Consider the following 8832-nt stretch of genomic DNA (forward strand, 5'->3'; position numbering starts at 1 on the left):
TATGCTAAATCTATTTTTAAGTGTCTCAAGAACCTCCACACTGATTTCCACAATGGCTGTACTAGACTACATTCCCACCAACAATGTAGAAGTGTTCCCCATTCTCTGCATCCTCCACAACATTTATTGTCATTTGTTTTCTTGATGATAAGCAATTCTAATAGGAGTGAGATGGAATCTCAAAATAGTTTTAATTTGTATTTCCCTGTTGGCTAAAATTCAGAACACATTTTCAGATGTTTAAATGGCATCTGTATTTCTTCCTTTGAGAACTTGCTATTTAGTTCCATAGCCCATTTTTGAATTGGATTGTTTCATTTCTTAATGTTTTGTTTTTTGAGTTCCTTTTATATTCTGCATATTAATCCTCTGTCAGATGTACAGCTGGCAAAGATTGTCTCTTTGCTCTATTCACAATGTCCTTTATTATATAAAAGCTTTATAATTTCATGAGATCCCAGTGGTTGATTAGTGGTTTTATTTCATGAGCAACTGGAGTTATATTCAGAAAGTCATTGTTTATACAAATATGCTGAAGGGTTTCCCCTACCTTTTCCTCTAGTAGTTTCAGCATTTCAAGTATTACATTAAGGGCCCTGATCCATGTAGACTTGATTCTTGTGCATGGAGAGAAACAAGGATCTATTTTCATCCTTCTTTATATAAATATCCAATTTTCTTTTTTTAAAATTTTTTTTATTTATTTGAGAGCAACAGACACAGAGAGAAAGACAGATAAAGGGAGAGAGAGAGAGAATGGGCATGCCAGGGCTTCCAGCCTCTGCAAACGAACTCCAGACATGTGTGCCCCCTTGTGCATCTGGCTAACGTGGGACCTGGGGAACCGAGCCTTGAACCAGGGTCCTTAGGCTTCACAGGCAAGCGCTTAACCACTAAGCCATCTCTCCAGCCCTAAATATCCAATTTTCCTGGCACCACTTGTTTTTAAAGATATCGTTGTAGAGATCCTTCACTTCCATGGTTAGGTTTATTCCAAGGTACTCTACTTGTCGCGAGCACTCTCAAAGATGATTGGTTGAGAGGATTCCGCCCACGAAGGTCAATAATACTCAGACGCTGGTGTACTCGCAAAGGAGTTTACTGGGATGAAAGTCACACACAAGCAAGTCCAAACTATCACAACTAATATTATAGCTAATATAATATATATCCAAATTATATTCATCACTACTAACACAATATTTCTAGTGAGTCTAAAATGTATACAACCTGATATCGCGAGACTTGGGAGTATCGCGAAACTCGGTCTCAACGCGAGACTCGGTCTGTGAGATTTCTGACGTCACAACCTGGCGACGCGGGGTCCGTGCTCCGACTTTCTCTTGGTTCGCAGTTTTCAAGGCGAGTCTCAGTCGTCTCGGTCCTTCGGACAGCATGTCGGGCAGATGAATTCGGATCAGTGATGCGTCTCGCGGAGGTCTCAGTCCGGACCGTTGAGCAGCCGTTCAGTCAGTCATAGTGTCGGGAGGACTGGGACAACGGCTGCTAAGCAGCTGGGTTTTTTGTATTTTCCACTACTTATCTAGGGTTGCACACACCTTCTGGTAATCTCTTACTATGTCATTGTACTCAGCTTTTTTCTTAGATTTTTGCTTACAAAGGTTGACTTTGCAATTTTACTCTCACACACAAAGAAAAACAAACTTATTTATCTAAACTGTCCCTGGACCATATGCTGGTCCTTACATGCTCATAACACTACTTTTATTTTTTTAAACAATTGTGAATGGGAATGATTTCCTGTTTTCACCTCCACATGTTTCTTGTTATTGTATAGGAAAGCTACTTATATCTGTGTGCTTATTTAGTATCCTACTATGTTGCTAAAAGGCCTTATCAACTATAACAGTTTTCTGGTACAGTTTTTGGGGTCCTTTATGTATAGAAACATATCATCTGCAAATGATAGTAATTTTATCTCTTTGTTCCAATTTGCATCAATTTATGAGTGTTTCTTGCCTTATTGCTATAGCTAGGACTTCCAGTACTATACTAAATAAAAGTGGGGACAGCAGACACCCTGGTCTTATTCATGAATTTAGTGGAAAGATTCAAGTATTTCCCCATTTAGTATTATGTTGGCTATAGGTTTGCATAAATAGCCTTTAGTATGATTAGATATGTTCCTTCCATTCTCAGTTTCTGTAATACTTTTACCATGAAGTGATGTTGGATTAAGCCAAATGCCTTTTCTGCATCTATTGAGATGATCATGTGATTTTTGCCCTTATCCCATTTTTTAAAAATTAATTCGTTTGTACTCAGTAAAACCAGTCAAGTTGGTAGCATTGTTAGCTTTCTCTGTGTCCTACACACTCCTCCTGGCCCCTCCTTGTATATGGGTCAAGCATTGTGGAGTTTGCCCACAGTTAGGGGTAGAAGGAAATGTCTCTGTATATCATGACCCAACAGGTGACTCTGACATTCTTTCTGGCCCCTCTTCGCAAAATTTCTCTGAGCTATGTTGGGTTCATTTAGGGTCTGCTTCAGGCATGAGGTGATGGGGGCCTCCGTGTCTCTGGATAATTGGTTTGGTAGGAATTGATTGTTCTCTGTGTCAATCTCCATCACCCTTGTGCTGGTACCCGGTTCACCAAAAAAACAGCACCCTTGCTTGTTTTGCCAAAGTTTCTTAGTTTCAGCTGGGGCCCTTTTGAGGGATGATGGGGTGGCTCTCTTGCTGGAGCCTACCAGCTGAAAGGGTTCCAGCCTGATGGGGAGTGAGGATTAAGGAAAGACATAAGAAAGAGTGAAAGCATGGACCCCAGTCCAGGGCTAAAGCAAGGCCTCTAGCCAGGACAGCATTCCTTTTTATATCTTTTTACAGTTTTTCCATGGACAAAGATTTTATGAGCTTTACAAGTTCCTTATCAAAAAACCTTCCCATTACAGAGTTTTTGCATTTCAATCATGCCTCAGTACAAAGGACCAGCCAAATGGCTGAAGATACCTAGTCTTACTTACAGGTAGGCTGCTATGGTTATGCTAATGTCTTGCTGCCAGCCAGCTTCCCAACACTGAAGATAAATAATCTTACTTACAGGAAGGCTGACATAGTTTTGGTAATGTTTTGCAGCCAGAAGCCCAGGGCTATGGATACAAGTCCAGCCAAAATGGCTCCCGACACTCTCTCCTTAGGATCTATATCTATCTGAAAAAAAGAGAAGCAGATTCTCCAATGGAGAGGAAGCTAGCACCAGGACAAATGAGATAACCCTTACTTTTTATAGAGAATTTAATAGGTATAGGCCCTCTTGTAGCCCATGATTGATGGTAGCTTGTTAATGGAGAGCAAGCTGATGTATGGATATGGTTCTGACTTGTTTCCCACCTCCAGCTATGGGTCCCATTCCACTGAGGGGATCAGTTAGCCAAATTAAGTGTAGTAGGTTTCTCACCATGGCTGAGTGTCACTATTGCACTTGTGTGAGCATCACAACAGGTTATTTGTTGTTAAGTAGGTTAGACCATGAGTTGCTTGGACAGATATTGGTCATTTTCCCCCAGTCACCCATGTAGCACTTTCTGGTACTAGATGCACTGGCTGGAGACTGACTATCTTCCATATTCCAGCCATAGTATTCCATGTTACGTGTCAACTGCATATGATGTCTACAGTAGGGTCTTACCACTAACCTTCAGCGGGTCACCAAGTACTCTGACAGAAAACTGTGATGCTTTTAGGAAACCTTGTAAGTCTCTTTGATCAAAAGCTCCTTGTAGATGATAGCCACATGCTGGTACTAGCATTTAGAGATCAGTGCCCACTAAGAGAAGAAGAAAAGATAACTAATATAAAAGAGTTAGAGAGAGAAGCTATAGACGACTAAGGTCGGTCTTCATCATTCCCTCTCCAGTGCCTTGCAACTCAGGTGTTTCCTCTTAGGACCTGGTGAAGGTTCAACCATTTTATCTGCCTTTTAGGGTGTAGAATTTTATGGTACCATTGTCATTTGGGTGTATATTTGTGTCCTCCATCCCCTCCCTTGCTCTGCCTTCCCTCCCCACCCACCCTATTGTCTAGTCATCAAGATGCTTGCTGGGTATGTCAGCATGTTGGGTAGATTCAGCTTAGGTGCTGTAGATGAGTGAGACTATCTGGCGATTATCTTTCTGTGATTGGGTAAGTTCACTGAGAATTATCTGTTCCAGGTTCAACCATTTTTCTTCAAATTTCAATGTGTCAATTTTTCTAACTGCTGTGTAGAATTCCATTCTGTAAATATACCACATTTTAGTTATCTATTCTTCTAGTGATGGTCATCTGGGTTGATTCCAGCTTTGAATTATTATGAATTGAGCCACTATAAATATGGTTGAGCAAATCTCTTTGGACTGAGGCTTGAAGGTTTGAGGGTACATACCCAGTAAGGGAAGAACTGGGTCTGTTGGTAACTCTATTGTCAGCTTTTTCAGGAGTCTCCATATTGCTTTCCAAAGTGGTTGTGCCATGTTACATTCCAACCAACAGTGGATGAGGGTTGCCACATCCTTGCCAGCATTTATTTGCATTTGAATGTTTGATGTTTGCTATCCTAACTGGGGTAAGGTGGAATCTCATATTTGTTTTAATTTTCATTTCCCAGATGTTTAGGGATGGTGAACATTTTCTTAAGTGTGTGTTTTCCATTTGTATTTCTTCCTCTGTGAACTGCCTGTCCAACTCTTTGCCCCATTTTGTGAGTGGGTTGTTTGACTTTTTATTATTTAGGTTTTTGAGTTCTTTGTAGATTCTAGAGATTAGGCCTCTGTCGGTTGGGTATTCAGAAAATATTTTCTCTTATTCTGTGGGTAATCAATTGGCTTTACTTATTCTATGCTTGTCTGTGAAGAAACTCTTCAGCTTCATTTGATCCTATTGGATAAGTGAGTGTTTAAGATCCTGTGCTACTGGGGTTTTGTTCAGGAAGTCTTTTCATTCCTATATCATGGGAAGTTCCTCCTATATTTTCTGTCAATAGTAGCCAAATTGCCAGTCTTATACTGAGGTCTTTGATCCATTTGTACTTGGTGAGATGTGTGGATCAAGTTTCAGTTTCCTGCATATGGCTATCCAGTTTGTACAACACCGTTTGTTGAAGATGCTGTCTTTTCTTTCCAGCCTATATTCTTAGGGCCATTGTCAAATATCAAAGCTGTAGTTTCTTGATCCAAAGTCTGGGTCCTCAATTCTATTCCATTGGTCTATTCACCTGTTTTATGCCAGCACCATAATGTTTTATTACTATGGTTTTGTAATATAGCATTACAGCAGATATGGTGATGTCTCCAGTAGTATTTCTGTTGCTGAAGTTATGCTTGGATATCTGAGGCCTTCTGCCTTTCCATATGAACTTTGAGATCATTTTTTTCCTTTTCGTAATTTTATTTTTGTTTTATTTTTATTTATTTATTTGAGAGTGACCAACAGAGTTAGAGGGAGAGAGAGAGAGAGAATGGGTGTCCCAGGGCCTCCAGCCACTGTGATCAAACTCCAGACATGTGTGCCCCCTTGTTTATCTGGCTAATGTGGGTCCTGGGGAATTGAGCCTCAAACCAGGGTCCTTAGGCTTCACAGGCAAGCACTTAACTGCTAAGCCATCTCTCCAGCCCCAGAGATCATTTTCTCTATCTCTGTGAAAAACAATGTTGGGATTTTAATTGGAGTTGCATTAAATCTGTATGTTGCCTTTGGTAGGATTGCCATCTTCACAATGTTAATTTTGCCTATCCAGCAGTATGGGAGATCTTTCCATTTTCTCAAGTCCTCCTCAATTCATTTTTTGAGTGTTTTTTTTTTTTTTTTTTTATTGTATAGATCTTTCACCTACTTGGTTAACATTACTCCAAGGTATCCTATTTTTTGGTTACTATTGAAAATGGGACCATAATCCTTATTTCTTTGTCTGTATATTTGTCATTTACATATAGAAAGGCTCCTGATTTGGGGACATTGATTTTTGTATCCTCTTACTTTGCTATAGGTGTTAATCACCTACACGAGTTTTGGGATGGGATCTCTCGGGTCTCTTAGATATACAATCATGTCATCAGCAAAAAGAGCTAACTTAACTTCCTCCTTTTAAAATTTTATCCCTTTATTTCTTTCTCATGTCTTATTGTTTGAGCTAGGACTTTCAGTACTATATTGAAGAGCAGAGGTGAGAGTGGACACCCCTGTCTTTTTCCTGATCTCAATGGGAATTCCTCCTGTCTATTTCCAATGCTTTGATCATGAAGTGATGTTGTATTTTGTCAAAGGCCTTTTCTGCATCCATCAAACTGATCATGTGGGTATTTTTGTTTGTTTGTTTGTTTTTGTATTTAACTTTGTTTATGTGGTATATTACATTGACAGATTTCCATATGTTGAATCAGTCCTGCATTCCTGGGATGAATCCCACTTGATCAGGGTGAATTACACTTTTGATGTGTTGTTGGATTTGGCTTGTGATGATTTTGTTCAGGATCTTTGCATTTAAGTTCATCATGGAAATAGGCCTGTAGTTTTCTTTTCTTGTGGCATCTCTGCCTGGTTTTGGAATTAAGGTGATACTAGCTTCATATAAGGAGTCAGGGAGCTGTCCTTGTTCTCTAGTTGTGTGGCACAGTTTGAGAAGTATTGGTTTGAGTTCTTCTATGAAAGTTTGGTAGAATTCAGCTGAGAAGCCATCTGGTCCTGGACTCTTCTTTGGGGGAAGGTTTTTTATTATCTTTTCAATCTTGATGTGTGTTATATGTTTGTTTATGAGATAAATCTGCTCTGAGTTTAGCTATGATAAATTGTATGTGCCCAGAAATTTATCCCTTTCCTCCATGTTATCCAGTTTTGTGTGTTGGCAGCCATAGAGCAAAAGTCTCTCCATTTTGCCTGGGCCTGCTCATAAGCTGACTCATTACTCAGAAAGCTGGTCCATCCAGCTTTCTGTTAGGTACTTCTGGAATGTTGGTCAGCAGACTGTTTACAGAATCTTATCTTTTGCAAAAGGCCAATTTATGGTAAGGATGTGAAGCCTGGTACAGTCAGGATGTTAAGCCATTGAGGCAAGATTAGATGAACACATGATTACATCCCTTCTAAGTTTCCTGACAATTCCAAAGCCCTAAACATGTCAGCCAGCTTATTGCACCTTTTTCTTCCTCTATATAACCCCTGTGTAAAAAGTATTCTGAGGCCTTGACAAGCATCTAGCATGGTTTCCTTCTTGTGTCTGTTTGCCTTTTCCCATTCAGGTTAACTTCCCCTCGGGTCCTTGTTTTGCTCCCTGCTGGCCGGGCAAGTGGTGCCCGAATGAAGGCCTCAAGGTATGAAGTGTGACCTGGACATCGCTCAACTGTATGGCTGTCCCAGCCATTGGACTGCCACCCCACCTGTGGGTGAGTGAAGGTCTGCATAGAGATCACTACAGGCAATCCACCTGTAATACAGATCTGCACCATGATCACCACAGAAAAATCCCGCCTGTGATACAGATCAAGAAAGGTAAAAAAAAGTGACACAAATATGGGACAAGCATTCAATAAACATGAATTGGTGAAGGGCCTAAAACTTCTCTCAAGGTACAAGGAACATAGGTTAAGAAAAAAGATTTAGCAAATAGTAAAAAGGAGCTAATTGCCATAGTAAAAGATATTTTAAAAGCACAAGGAATTGAGATTTCTTCAAGTTCTTTAAGCATTTTTTTTTGTTTAATTTTATCAGGAGATATGTTATTTTTATTTGTGTGTGTGTATGTGTTTATGTGTGCTCATTGTGCTTGCTAGTTGTGTCATATTTGTGATTGTTTGTGAATAAAGAGATGAGAGGAATGCAGGTGACACCCCTTTCTCTTCTAGAGAACCATTTCAAGGAAATCAAAGACCTAAGCATAGAAATTAAAAAGGAAAAGTTAAACGTCTTTTGCAGGAGTAAATTTTCCAGATATTTGTTCTAGGTCAACTTCACCTTAAATAGAGGATTATTAAAAACAACAAAACTTCCTCTAAAGGGGTAACTTATAATTTGTCAAATAGTTTTAAAAAGATTGTAATGTCCTGTTACTTAAAAGGAGGAGGCAACTGACCTGACTTCTGTGCCAGCCTGCCTCAAGATAACAACACAATTTACCATAGTTACTTCTAATAAAATCATTTCCAAGTGTGTTATTGGTATTAATGACATAAAGTTGTATTAAGACTACTTTCTTATTAGTAATAGGATTAATCAATTTGGTGTAATTTTTTTAGTAGTCTTATAAGAAAGATAATTAATTGTTTTTTGGCCTTTTGGCTATTCTTATCAGTTTAATATCTGCTACGTCCTCTATCTGAGGAGAATATAGTAAATTGATTTTTGGAGCTTGGAGTTGGAATAGGAGCTTGCTCTGTCCACTCCATGCATCGACCTGGTGTTGCAGTACCTCTAGGAATGGTGCACCCCCTTGGGGGAATAAAAAAAAAAAAGAAAGATAATTAATGATGGGGTGAGATGAATTGATTGAAAGAACTGGAAAGGAATTTTTCAATGATTAATTGTTAAAAATGCCTTTTGAGTGGTACTTAGATCAGAATGTTAAAGTATATAAATAAAGATGTGTGGATGTAAAAAAAAAAAAAAAAAAAAGAAATTTTCAGGCTAAACCCAAACACCATGTCTAAGTTAAAGGTTTTTAAACTGTTTACAAACTTTAAGAAACAAAATAAAAATAAAAAACTAATTTTCAGGCTAAAATATGTTGGGATAGCTAGCTTAAGTTTTATCAAATTTAAGTCATGGGTAAAACATAAAATTGTTGTATGTTTATAAAAATTTCTGTGGTACATAAAATCAATAGCTATCAAGCTTAAGCCCAA

General features: G+C 38.8%; 1 pseudogene; it reads left to right on the forward strand.

Moving 5' to 3' along the window:
- The first annotated feature begins 8249 nt into the window (after window positions 1-8249).
- Window positions 8250-8421, forward strand: LOC123464335 (annotated as a pseudogene).
- The last annotated feature ends 411 nt before the right edge of the window (window positions 8422-8832 follow it).

Source organism: Jaculus jaculus, chromosome 10 (genome assembly GCF_020740685.1).
Source record: "Jaculus jaculus isolate mJacJac1 chromosome 10, mJacJac1.mat.Y.cur, whole genome shotgun sequence".
Lineage (NCBI taxonomy): Eukaryota > Metazoa > Chordata > Mammalia > Rodentia > Dipodidae > Jaculus > Jaculus jaculus.